Source organism: Rattus norvegicus, chromosome 7 (genome assembly GCF_036323735.1).
Source record: "Rattus norvegicus strain BN/NHsdMcwi chromosome 7, GRCr8, whole genome shotgun sequence".
Lineage (NCBI taxonomy): Eukaryota > Metazoa > Chordata > Mammalia > Rodentia > Muridae > Rattus > Rattus norvegicus.
The window spans coordinates 89404994-89419654 of record NC_086025.1 but is presented as its reverse complement, the minus strand read 5'-3'; positions in this window follow the sequence as shown (position 1 = coordinate 89419654).

The following is a 14661-nucleotide window of genomic DNA, read 5'->3' as shown; positions in this document are numbered from 1 at the left end:
TTACATCTGTTTGCTTGTTCTATAGTGAGCTCCCTAATAAAACTCATGGACCTACTGTGTTGTGATGTTCTACTCTGCACTCCTGACACTGTACCTTTGCCTCCTCTTGTGTAATTAGTCACATTCCTCCCCTTTATATCTGTCAATCAGCAACCACAACACCTCTCAGGTACCTGTAACGCATCATATGAATGAGGCCAGGGACATGATCATAAAGGCAAAAATGATAGATTGACCTTCGGTCAAATTAAGAACTTCCTCAAATATATTAGGAAGAGACTGAAGGGTCTGAGACTAGAGTGGCAAGGTTTTAATTTCATTTCTGTTGCTCATGTTTTTTTAAAGCCTAACAAAATGCAACTTAAGGAGAAAGGATTTACTTTACTCGCAGTTCCAGTCTATGGCCCTTCACATCAGGGAAGTCACACATCTTAGGGTTTCTACTGCTGTGAAAGAGACACCATGATCCTGGCAACTCTTACAAAGGAAAACATTTTATCAGGGCTGGCTTATAGTTAAGAAGTTTAGCCCATTGTCATCACGGTGGGGAGCACTGCAGGAAGCGAAGCACGGTGACACACAAGCAGACATGGCATTGGAGAAGAGGCTGAAATTTCTACATCTGAATCCTTGGGCAGCATGAAGAGAGAGAGAGAGCCATTGAGCCTGACATGAGTTTCTCAAACCTCAAAGCTCACCTCCAGTGACATGCTTCCTCCAAAAAGGCCACACCTATTCCAACAAGGTCACGTGTCTTAAACCTTTCAAATAATTCCTCTCCCTATGAGCCTATAGGGATGATTTTTAGTCAAACCATCACGTCAGGGCATCAGGGATCTAGAACAACTAGTGATATCACAGCTGCAGCCCAAAGCAGAGAAAAAGTGAATGTGTGTGAGCTTAGTGCTCTACTATCTTTCTTCGCTCCTGTACAGTCCAGGGCTCCAGACACTTCCTCCATCACTGAAGGGAGTCAGTCAATCAATGCTCCACCGAAACAACCCTCAGGGCAGCCTAATCTAAAAAAAAATCCTTCATTGAGACTCCCTGAAGAAACCTAGGTCATACCAAGATGACAATCAAAACCACTAATCATAACCAATAAATCACTTTACAGACAACTTGTATTGAGATTCATTTTTGTAAATCTACTTTACATTACCAAGAGAGGCCAACTATAAGGAGAAAGTCCTGAGTGAATGGTGTCCTCAGAGACATCCTGTGCTACTGAGATGGACAAAGCCATGTTAGGAACCCACTGTCTCAGGTCCATGAAAGAGGGGTTCAGAGGGATAATAAAGCCTTCCTCTGGTCCCTGTGCAAATGCTGATGTGTGTTCAAAATATGTCTACTTCTGCTCCCCTCCCCTTGGTATTATGGCCTAAAGACTATCCCCCTACAGAAACTGCTCCTACTGAGATTAGGTAATCCTCCTGGATATGGGCATATGCAGTAACCCAATCTCCCTGTTCAACTCCTCATAATATATACACTAAGCTTCTAGAGTGCTGCAGTTTTTCTATCAGAGAACCAAGTCCATACAACTCCAGCTATTTCTATGCATCCATCTGTCTGTGTACATTTGTCTTTTCTTCATTCCCTCATCACCCCAGTGAGGGTGATCCCTGATACCACGCTGAACATAGCAGTGATGGATAACTGCTAGGAAAATAGTTCATTCAGAACTCAGCACAGAAGCTGTAAATACACACTCAGCAATTATTACAGCATGTGCAAAACTTGTGCAAGCTCAAGACAGACAAAATTCCCAACATGGAGAAGGGAAATGGACACAAAGCCCCACCCATGACCTAGAAGCTATTGATAATTGATCACTACTGGGAAAGAGGCTGATTTTTCTGTTAAAGGTATAGCAGCTGGTAAGATAGCTGTGCTCCCGTGGAAGATCACACATTCAAGAACATGAAGGCAGTACAAATTAGACTTAAAGTGTTGAGAACGATGAAGACATAAATGTGGGTGAGTAGGAGCGGATCTGGAGGGAGTTAATAGAAAAAGGTGATTATGAACAAAACATGGACAGAACTCTCAAGAATAAATAAGATAAACCTGTGGAGGTGTACAATAGACCTGAACTGTGGTGGTGTACAATAGAACTGTGTACAATAGAATGCAATGAGGCAATAAGAAGAAGCTAACTCCCACTGTGAGAAATGCTAAAGATGAAAATTAAAAGCACAATGCTCAGCAAAAGTACATGTCGTAAATTTCCATTTATATGAAATACAGAGATTGGCGACACTAACTTCTGCCAATAAAAGGCAGTGTAGACTTGCCTTTGGTAGGAGGATGAGAGGAAACATAACTGTCCTTTCTGATGTGCTTCCTGTTCAGATGTCTCCTCTAATCCTTCCAGAAAGGGGATTCACTGAAGCACCACACAGGTTTTAGATTTGACCTCTGTCTTCCCTAATCACTGTATGAAACTAAGTCAGTTTTTGTCTTCATGCATTCTTACCTGTCTAGCTCTAGAACAACTTATAGGATGAACAGCAGACCCATAAACCACAAAAAAAGTCTGAGCCTTGCCAGAGAAATGTTTCCATACATGTGTCTGGCACATACTTTTCAATATGATCTATATATTCATGTCACTCTGATAGCATCACCGTTTGTCAAAGTCCTTTTTAGTTTTGTCCTTTTCCTAACTCTATCCATGTGGATTTCCTATATATCCTTCTAAATAGAGAGCTTCACTCTCCCCATGTCTGGCAACCAACTGGTTAGCCCACACAGCACTCAGACTTAAAAAATTGAAATGTGTCATCTGTTTTCTAATGATGACTATTTCTCAGAAATAAAAACCCGTGTCATCTTTATATTTGTCTTGTTATATTATTCATTATACCTGCCATATAGAAATCTTATGGAGATTAGAAAATATGATAGAAAAAATATGGAAATGAATAAATTAAGGACTTACAAATTCAAGACAAAGCATTCAACTTGAAGAGACATGTTGCAGCACAAAAATATAAGGCCTGCAAAGGGGATTGAGACTCAAACTTGGAGAAAGAACTTTGAATAACAGCCTATAAAACTGGGATATTATTCCATCTGAATTACTCAGTAGTCTTGGTTTAAAACAGTGTAATTTCACCACTGAGGACCTGAAGGCTCAATTATTTGTGAAGAGGTATCCTGCTGTAATTACTATATGGTCTGAATGAAAGGAGCCAGCTAAGCCATGGCCTAGGTCTTTCTCTGTGGCGTGTAAGCATTAAAGCTGATACTAATAAGGTTCTCTCACACACATCACCTTTCTGGAGGCCAGCAGAAAATGGTCTCACCACTGCCAAGCCACAGTTTTAAAGATACAAGAAGAAAAGAATATTAATTCAGAAGCAAAACATAAACAACACTCTCTCTGTGGTACAAACCACATAGAGTAAGAAAAAGGGTATTTTTATTGGACAATTTGAGACAATGATCCCCTGCAGCAAAATAATAACAATATGAATAGCTATGTTCATAATAGTCTGACAAGTTAGAAATCCATTCCAATGCAAAGTGATTTCTTTTAGGGAAAGTCGCCTCATGGAAAGATCTTACTGAATTTGACCCATAAGTTCCATATTAAAAAAAAAGCACAGATTCATTTAGCAACTGGTGTGGCTTTGCTATTGTCAGTTATTGACAATAACTTGTTTGTGTTTCCCAGACTCTATTAGAAGGCTTGAGTGTTAGAATTCCTTCTAGCCTCTGCCCCACCGTCACCTTTCAACAGCTAGGTATGCCTAGCTTACTCTAAAAGGGGCTGTTTGCTCCTTGTCACTCTCTTACTCTCTCTTCCCTTTCTTTCCCAGATTCCTTTCTCCCTTTCTCCCCTCCCCCCTCCATGTTCCTAGCTGGCCTCTCCTCCTCCTCCTCCTCCTCCTCCTCCTCTTCCTCTTCCTCCTCCTCTTCCTCCTCTTCTTCCTCCTCCTCCTCCTCTTCCTCCTCCTCCTCTTCTTCCTCCTCTTCCTCCTCCTCCTCTTCCTCCTCTTCCTCCTCTTCCTCCTCCTCCTCTTCCTCTTCCTCCTCCTCCTCTTCCTCCTCTTCCTCCTCCTCCTCCTCTTCCTCCTCTTCCTCCTCTTCCTCCTCTTCCTCCTCCTCCTTCTTCTTATTCTTCTTCCTTCTCTCTCTATCTCTCTATCTCTCCCTTCCCCCTCTCTGCCCCTCTCTGTCTCTACTACCTTCCCAATTCTCCTCCCCATGCCTTAAATAAACTGCATTCTATACTATACAGGTTGTATGGCTGGTACCTCAAAGGGAAGGGATGCCTCATCATGGCCTGCTGAAGCACTCCTCCCACCTCACCATATCTGGCACTATCAAACATATCCTTGGCTCTTTCTTTTTTGATAAAACACAACATTGAAGCTGTTGGGTTCCCCCCACCTTTTGCTGTTAAGAGCAACTATTTGCACAAGCTATATTTTAGAATAGAGAAAAGGTAGTGCTGTATAGACCTTATCTGAGCTGCAGGTTAAGATGGGGAAAGGTTAGAAAATACAAATTAAGTCACATGGATCATAGAAAGAATCAGCCTGTAGCTTCCATGAAACCAAACTTCATTGGAAACAAGCAATGCTTACTAAGCAACACTTCTCGTAGGAATGAACACCTCTAGGTCTGCTTTCCACTGTCAGCAGCATGACTCACTCAGCTGGTCTTTTACTTGCTCTGGGACTCTCAAGTTCTTCAAACAAACACATTGCTTTCTCTTGTTCCTGGATCACACACATTCAGAGAATTAGAACTCTCAGCTGCATCCTCAGCTCTAGTTGTCATGCCACCACCAAGCAGACTGCTGGCCAGCCTACAGTGTACCCACACTTAGGCTTCACTATGGTTCAATCAGCTTTGGTAAATGATCAGGTAAATAAACCTTGGTCTTTAGGAAAGCAACTTTTGGAAGAACACATTGGGACAGACATATACTAGAGAATCTGGCCTATTTGGGATATAATCACAGGGCTGACTGAGATGGTAAGAAGTTTCTAGAAACTGCCATAATTATTGCCATAACCTCATCATCAACGTTCAGTGGTCACTTGAATGACCCAGTTAGTTGTGCCAAGACAAGGCCCCTTATCAGTGAGTTTCTGTACCATATATTTTAACTGAATTGAGTTATACTCTGGTTATCATGTGCTATAGAATAACCATGGTTCCTGCTATCCTAGTGGTTTCTTTCATTGTGTCCATTGAATGCTGTCTCTGTGCCATGATGCCTGCACTTCAGGTCCAAGCTAACTAAACTATTTTTGCTATATTATAGTGACCCCAAACTCTAGTTAATCTAAAACAGTCCTACTTTAAATCTTGTTCCAAAGTGATTGTTAATGTCATCTCTTCTCGGTCACTATGGCATAGCATCACCTTGATAAGTGCCAGACTTATCTCACCTTTTCTATCTGAGTCATGGTAGATTTCATGGCAAAGAATAAAGCAGTGTGGCAAAGCCACACACTGCCCAAAGAGCTGCTGCTCAGAATTGATTCACCTTCTTTCTGTATGCATTACTCTCACAGGTCCACTCCTGAGTTCAGCTAGGTAAGGAAAGCTAACACACGGAGTGGAACACAGCCTACCACTCTGAGAATTGGCAAGCATGAAGAGAAACTGTGTTGATCTTTATGGTTTCCTCATGGTAAGTGTGTGGAGTAAGGAACGTAGACGAGTTAGTCTTCTCAACTTGGAACCTTACAACGTGGTCAATTTCCTGTGTTGTATCATTCTACCTGTCAGAAAAAAATGACCCTGGGAAGGGGAAGTAACTTACTCAATGTTCTAAACCGCTGTGGGTCTGTCTACCACTAAAATCATGGAAGCTGGGGTACAGTGGAAAGAACAGAAGTTAAGGGACAATGGAATCAGGCATGTCTAAATGGAAAGCGCTCTGGGATTCTGCTGACATAGCATTTGTACTTCTTTGATAAAAAGTCATTAATGAAAAACTGGTCATTAGCATGAGAATTTTATAAGTACTTGAATATAATACAGCACGTTAGGAGTATTCTTGCATCAGAAATAGTGTTGGGAACAGTTCCAACCTTATATTCAAATGTTTGAAGTGAGATGACTCTTAAATCTTCTGGTCACTATCTACCTATCCCTGCTTCCGGGCCCTACCCAACTGAAGGCAAGAGCTTCTGAACACAGCGCGGTTACGCCCATCAACTCTCAGGAAAGGAGATTTTGTCAAAGCTTACGTGTCATCCTGATTTCCATCCGGGACTGGGAATCATTTTCAGATTTTTCACTATTCCATGGATCAAGGCAATAGACTGTATTAGGTTTTAATTGTTCATTTTTAGGTTTATTTATTTAATTTAGATAAGTACACTCTAGCTGTCTTCAGACACACCAGAAGAGGTCATGAGATCCCATTACAGATGGTTGTGAGCCACCATGTGGTTGCTGGGAATTGAACTCAGGACCTCGGGAAGAGCAGTCAGTGCTCTTAACAACTGAGCCATGTCTCCAGCCCTTAGTTGTTCTTATTTTAGTTGTTTCCATGTGGTTTTGCTCTCACAAGCCCTTCTCATGAGGTGATATAATCATTATTTGTTATGAACTAAATGCTTGTATCTCTCCAGCCTTTTTTTGAAATCTGTATTCCCCAGAATGATGTGAGAAATTGTGGCCTTGGAGAAGTCTACACAAGATCAAAAAAATGATATCTTCATCATAAGATTTGTGCCCTTAGAAGAGGAGAGCAAAGTCCAAATGTGATGGTGCCCACATAGCACTCCCGATATCAAGGTAAAGCAAGCAAGGCCAGCCTGGACTATGATCCAGATCAGGAGTTTTGAAAGCAAGTAGGCATGTGTACTATTTCCTTATGTCTGAAAACTTGCTGGCCACAATGAGAAAAGCCTACAAGATCAGCCACACTTGGCCTAATTTCCTCTCTCCTGTTACTCTTATGTCCCTGGGAATTACCTGAATCTTATCCTCCTTAGATGCCACCTTTCCAAAGACAAAGAAAAGAATAAAAATGGATGTTTCTACCCACTTCTACCATGCAGTTCAGCAGTAGCCCACTTGGCAACAAGTGAGTAGTTGTGACTCACATTTTATTGTTATTAAAATTAACTTTTTCTCATACAATACATTCTGTTCAGTTTTCCCTTTCCCATTTCCTCTCAGATCCGAACAACCTCCTCCACCCTTCCAACTCCATGTCTTCATTCTGTCTCTCTTTAGAAAACAAACAAGAAAAAAAGAAAAACCAACACACACACACACACACACACACACACACACACACACACTCACTCAGAAACATAACATACAAACATCAGCTTAATAAGGTTTGAAAAATAAAAGCAATATGTTAGGGCTTTTTGTTTGTGTGTTTTGAGTTATTTTGATTATTGTCTTGAGAGGGTCTCACTATGTAGCCCTGGCTCTCCTGGAACTCACTATAAAACCAATCTGGCCTTGAACTCACAGAGATCTGACCGCCTCTGCTTCTCAAGGGTTGGAAGAAATGCATTTGCCACCATCACTTAGCCTTTTGAGTTTGCTTTGTGTTGGCTATTTACTGCCGGGCACAGAAACCACCCTTCAGTGTGGTTTGTATATACAGTAAGCTCCAGCAGAGAAAACTCCATCTTTTTTTGTGAGAAATTGTCAACTGCAGGTAGCTTCTTGGCTAGGGATGTGCACTCGTACTCACTTCCCCTTCTGGGACCCCATCTGGATGGAACCTGTCCAGGCCCTGTGCATGCTGCCAAAGTCTCTGTTGTTCAGATGTGCATCCATCCAGTTGTGTCGGGAAGACACTATTTCTTTGGTGTTCTCAATCCCTCCTGGCTCTTATACTCTTTCTTCTGCTTCTTTTTCATAATTCCCTGATCAATGAAGGGATGGGTCTGATAAAGACATCCCATTTATGACTGAGTCTTCAATGTCCCTCACTCTCTACACATAGTTGCAAATCTATGTTTTAGTTCCCATCTACTGCAGGAGGAAGATTCTTTGATGATTGCTGAGTGAGATGCTGACCTATGGAAATAGCGGAGTCTCATTAGGGATCATTTTATTGCTAGGTTTCTTTACTGGAACAATAGTATTTGTGTTCCCCTGGGTCTCATGGCATCCAAATTTTAAAAAGAATGAGGCTTTTCAGAAAATTTCATCAGTCAGTATAATCCCAAATTGGTTTAATTGGTCAAAAACAAGTACATTAATATTTTCAAAGGCTCTTCAGGAGATTCAATGAAGAGCCAAGACTGAATAGTACTGAGATATGTTATAGATTTGCCAGTGAGATAGAAGTGAAGCAATGTGTCCAAATTCATAAAGGTTTCAAATAGCAAAGCCAGGATAGAAACCTGGCTGTCTAGATATGATAGTCCTTCCTCCATGTCACCAGATGCCTGATGCTATCGTAAGAGATTTGCTGCCCAGATTTGGACATTCACCTGCTGCCTAATTGGGCACATTTGGCCATCAGGGGCTGCAGGTCTCAGACACTGAAACTTCAGTGGATCTAGAGATGGACCTGTTCTTTCCTCTCAGTCCAACAGAACACTCCGGTTCCTGTGTCTGGATGTTAAAAAGAACAGGTGCATAGAGGCTGATTGTGAATTGCAAATAGGAGTTTTCACAAAATGATAGGTGGCTTGCATTTCCACATAGAACTGCTTTTCCATACACTCTCCTGGCGTCTTGATGAACATTCCAACCATTGCTGGTTCTTTAGCTGCAGCAGCTCATGGATCAATGCCTACACGTACTATTAACTGTCATTTGATCATTACGCTCAATGAAACTGATAATTACACATTCTGGAAGCTGAATGTCACAACCAATTAGCTTGATAGTCCCCGGAGATTCAGGCATGAACAAAACTGAACAAAGCTATGCTATGCTTTCACAATATAGATAAAGAAGTAATCAAATACAAGGACAACACAAAAATAACACTGCCTTAAACCAGGAAATCAAAATGATTCAAGGATATTTGCAATCTAGAGCCAAAGAGACCCAAGTTCAATTCCCACCTCTGGCACTTACTTGTTAAATGATGTTGCCATAATTTAGTCACAATTTTATTTTTGACTGTGCATCTATTATAAAAGGACACATAATACTGCTTAGTAAATAAAATATGTTCATGTTCACCCATATCTTCATCAGATTAAGATATTGAACTGAAGAGTACTCTGATTTGTGTGTGTGTGTGTGTGTGTATGTGTGTGTGTGTGTGTGTATGTATATGATCCTAAGTATGTAATCCTAAATATATTTAGATTCTGATTCTCACTGTGAACTTTATTTTATTTTTACTTTTTCATATAATATACTTTGATCATTTGAACTAGAAAACTAATTTAAGGCTCATTCAAATGCCCAACCAATCACTTTGTTCAGGAGAAATTTTTAACAGATAAGATTTAAGAAGAAAGAAAAAAGCCAAGTATAAAAATATTGGTTTCTTATCCTACATCAGTGTCTTAGTTAGAGATTCTATGGCTGTAACGAAACATCATAACCTTAAGACAAGCTGAGGAGGAAAGGGGTTTATTCCGCTTATACATCTACATTGCTGTTCATCATCAAAGGAAGTCAAGACAGAACCTCCAACAGGTCAGGATCCTGGAAGTAGGATCCTGATACAGACGCCATGCAGGGGTGCTGCTTACTGGCTTGTTTTCTATGGTTTGCTCAGCCTTCTTTCTTATACAACCCAAGACCATGAGCTCAACGGTGACCCCACCCACAATGGGCTGGACTCTCCCCCATCAATCACTAATTAAGAGAATGCCTTACAACTGCACCTTAAGGAAGCATTTTCTCAAGTGAGGTCCCTTTTTTCAGATAACTCTAGTTTGTGTCAAGTTAACTTAACACTAGTCAGCACCATCAGATTCCAAATATCTGCAGCATAGTGTTGGGACAATGGAATAGAAATGGCTGTGGTTGTGCAATTCAATATTTGTACATGATCTGAAGAAAAGGGGTGATGATTCTCTGAGATTCTCTTTCCTAACTTTGAACAGACACATGCCATCACTTACTTTGCAAACTTTCCACAGTCATTATATTGAGAGAAAAAAATTAACAGATCTGAAACAAGCATCAGGGGCTCTTGAAAGACTCTAAAAGTCTAAGTTGTTATTAATGGTGTTGCAGAGCTCAGTGTCTGTACTGTACGTTTTCATTTTACAGTTGTAATTCATTTCTTTTTAACAAATATGCTTCCAAAATGATGTGTAAGAGAAGCCTATTATATTGTTGTGCCTGTGCTAAGATTGTTGTTGTTTAAGAGGAAATATTTATAGCTAATAATAGTAGCCATGGTAACCAAAGACTAGAGGAGTAAATAGGAAGTCAGTCAGACCATTTGGTATATAACCAAGAATATTCATTTTATGTATTGTCTTCTGGGCATCTGGGAAATATTAAAATAAGTAAGCTCGACAAATACTTGTAAATCACATTTCTTTGCTTACTTCCCCCTTACATCAAAAATAGTCACAAATCACCTATTTTATGTGTAAGCAAAAATGTTACCCGCTACTTAATTCCAACTGTGTACACTGGTCATGTTAATTCCAACTCTTCCTGGCATAAAGAATTCAGCTCTGACAAATTGCAAATTTACCATCTTTATGTGTCTCCCTCTGTCACTAAAAGCTGGAAAGCAAAAGCAGTTTGCCAGTTACATCCCTAGTTTCTGACTCAATCCTGACATACAGTCAACACTCACCAATAATAAATGTAAAAATGAGGGTGAATATGCTTTCATGATGTGTAGCCTAAGCCAAGCATGATGGTGTATGCTCAGAATCTCAGCATTCAGGAGGCTGAAGCAACAGGGTCCTAAGTTCAAAACCACCCTGGATCCATAAAAGGACCTTATCATAAGCAAAAGAAACATGGCCACTTTTTCCTGTTCATCCTATCATCCATAAACCATAGGAAGATGATTTTTCTCTTACAGTTACTTTTTCTAAGGAAAACACAAAACTTTAATGTCTTTTTATGTATTTTAGATTCAAATTTAGTACACTTTCAGTTTTGACATAGGCTGTGGGAAGCCTCCAGACACCATTCCAGGGGTGGGGAAGCGTGGTCTGAGCATGGGACACAGCTGGAACTGGCTCGGGGGTGGGGGGATCCCTGAGAGCCTGTAAGGAGGCTGGGGCCATCGGTTCTCAGGCTCTTGAGCATCCAGGCACCACTGGGATACCACAAAAGAGCTGGCAACGAGTAGGGGCCTGTGAAGCTGGATCTATCCCAGGACAAGGGGGAAAGGAGGGGAAGCTCTGGCTGGTCCGGTTGGGAAGAGTCTTTGGCTTGACTCTGGTAGGCTGCAAACATAGTGGCAATTACCACTGGAAATGCAGGGAGGTCTTCTGAGATGGCACTGTAGGCAAAGGGCTTCTCTACAGATCCTCACTGTGGATCCCATAAAAAGAGGCAGTCCATGGTTTCAATACATTTGTTCTTACGACAGAAGGTGGATGAGTAAAACCCACCCCACTTCTCAGAGTGGGCCTGAGATTAAATATCTTTAGCGGGGAGGAGTGTCTGGGATGGGAAGCTTCACTGGCTAAGCCTCCAGACCTTTAGGTACCTTGTTATAATGGAAAACTGTCTTGAGCCTATGTGACCTGTGGTCTTGTCTTCTGTGAAGGGGCATGGGGTATTGTAACTGATAATCACAAATCTATGGAGGGCTGCAGGCTAGTGATCCAGCCTGGTTTCCTAGGAGTCAGGCAAAGCACTTACCATCCCTTTCAGGGTCTCCAGGTTTCAAACCTCAATCAGGAACCAGGGCATCTTTCACTGTCTCACATTGCAACTTCCAAACAAATACAAGAAGTTGTAGACATGTAGACAGAAAAGGCATGATCCAGAAAGAAAAAACAGCCAGAGCATTCTCTTTGTGGAAGTTACATGCTAGAGCATGCATTTCATCAAGGCCTGTCTCACACTTTTTTTTATGTTAGTCTCCTCAGTGGACCAGTGTGGCCTTTATACAATACCAGAGCCAAGCACTAAGAACCAACCTTGTGTTAGTGACTTCTTCTTGAGTGTGACAAAATACTTCTCCAAAGCAATTTAAAAGAGGAAAAGTCTTTGAGCTCATATAACCTATGAAGACAGGGAGGGCACTATAAAACAAGCTTGAGGTAGATGACATAAATGATCTTCAGTCAGGAAGCAGAAAAATATAAATATAGGTTGTGGTGACCATTCTTGGCTGTCAACTTGACAACATTTAGAATTATCTAAAATCCAAAACTTGAGAACACACCTTTGAGTGTTTTTCACTTAATTTGAATTAAGAACATCCACTTCTAATCCATATCTGAAAGCCTATATAGGGACATGAGAGAATGAAGTTTTGCTCTTTCCATGTTTTCCCTTGCCTCAGGCATGCTTCACTGGCCTTAGAATGCACTTCTTCAGGATTCCATAATACACTGAAGATCAGTGAGACATCCAGCCTCATGAACTGATCAAGTACTAGATTCTTAGACTGTTCACTAACAGCCAACCATTGTTGGATTATAAGTGGACTGTAGTCTGTAAGTCATTCTAATAAGTCATCATTCTATATATGGAAAGATTTATTCTATAAGTTTTGTTACTCCAGAGAACACTGACTTATCCACTGGCTCTATTCATTTCTTTACCCTGAATCAGAGGACGTCAGTCTGGAAGGATTCCTCCAACTTTAGTGCCAGTCACAATTAAACCTCTTTCAAAAGGCTCTCACACTCACAAGATGTCTACGAGGTGGTTTAAATCCCATCAACCAGAAAAGATCGTCTCAGGCTATGAAAAAAAATCTTTATTTGATCAACTTAAGCATCTCTCCAGGTTGCAGTCAAAGAACCCAGGCCATTTTAACTTACATGTGAGATAACCACACTGGATTATCTCACTTCTGAGACAGCATTTCCTGTAACTCATTCAGGAACACCACAATGAAAGAGCCCACTGAGAGCTTTGACTCTGTGTTCAAATATTTCATGAATCAGCAGTGTTTGAATATAACTACTTTCAAAAGGTTGACCAAAGAATAGAGACTTGTCAAGACTACAAACTGGTAATTCTATTCATATATTACTTTAAAGTTGAAGACTAAAACTGTATTTACTGGACATAGATTCAAAAAAAACCCTCTATTTTTCAAAGTAACCACAGACCATTTTTAGAGTACAGTCTTAGAGTAAATCCCATAGTGGTTGATGCCATTTGAAGAATTCCATGGCATTGTGTAGACAAGCCCCTCCAGAGTGACATTTAAGTCTCAGATATATCAATTCCCATAGTTTTGTGGCCAGAGAGATGGCCCCTCACATTTCTGAAGGGCAGTAGTTCTAGTTTGTAAAATGAGGACAGTCGCATCCTATTTCAGAGAGCTGCTGTGACGACTGGGTCTAATATGCCAAATGTCATCACCACCTTAATGATTATTTATGATAACACTCACCTGATTTTGAGAGCTAATTAGATATTCCACTCTGCTGTGTATTTTAGAGATTTGGGGCCCATTTGTATAGATGAAATAGAGGTTTCTTCTTCTTTACATCTTGAGCATCCAGGTCAGTACAGAAACTAAGGATCAAGTTACTGTCTCATCCTGTCTTAGAGAGTGCTCAGAGCACCCCGGTTTGATTTATGCTGCTTTCTTCATACATAGCTAGTCACTGTGCTAATTCTTATCTCTAGAACTACATGGGAAATAAGACTTCACTGTGCAGATGGCCGAAGCTTGTCTCTGAAGTCAGACAAACACAAACTAAGAATCTCAAATCTCCCTAGAGCTTTCTGTATAGACTCAGGACAAATCTTGAACTTCTCTTCCCCTTGGTTTGTTTTTCTCCAGATGGGTCATACAGACTTATCTTTAAGGAATATCTGAAGACCAAGGCTCATACTCTGTGAAGCATCTTGCTAGCACACTGTCTTAGACAAGCATAGACTCTTTTAACCCTTGAAGTGGGTTTTCATTGCATTTCTTTAAACAAACACATGGGAAATCTAAATCTAAAATGATACAGTGAATTCAGAGAGTACTTGGCAGTTCCTCAAGAAATTACATGTGAAATTATTATAGGATCTAGGAATCTTCAACATATATACTCAAAAACTAAAAACACATGTTTCCAAAAGAATGTGTAAATAAATGTTTAAAGCATTCATATTCATAATATCCATAATGTAAAAACCCACCAAAGTGGCCAACTACTGATGAAAAGATAAACATTATCACTCACTAATCAGAAATACAAAGGAATGATATCCGTACAAATCTTTAACAAAAACTTTATACTGAGTGAAAGATGGCAGACAGAAAAGACTATATCCTACAAAATGCCATCTATATGAAATATTCAGATACATAGGAATCAAACATAGGTTAGCAGTTTCTTTCCAAGGGCAGGGGAGAAGATTACAAAAAACTAATTAGGAAGGAACTTACTTGGGACATAATAAGAATATCCAAAACTTGAATTGTGGTGATGGCCACATAATTATTTAAATAAGTTACAAACATTGAATTATGCACTTAAAATATTAAAATTATGTTATATAAATCATATTGTGATAGAACTCTTTACAATAATCCTCTTAATTTTTAATACAATCCAAAATGGTCAGCACTTAAATGTCATTTATTCA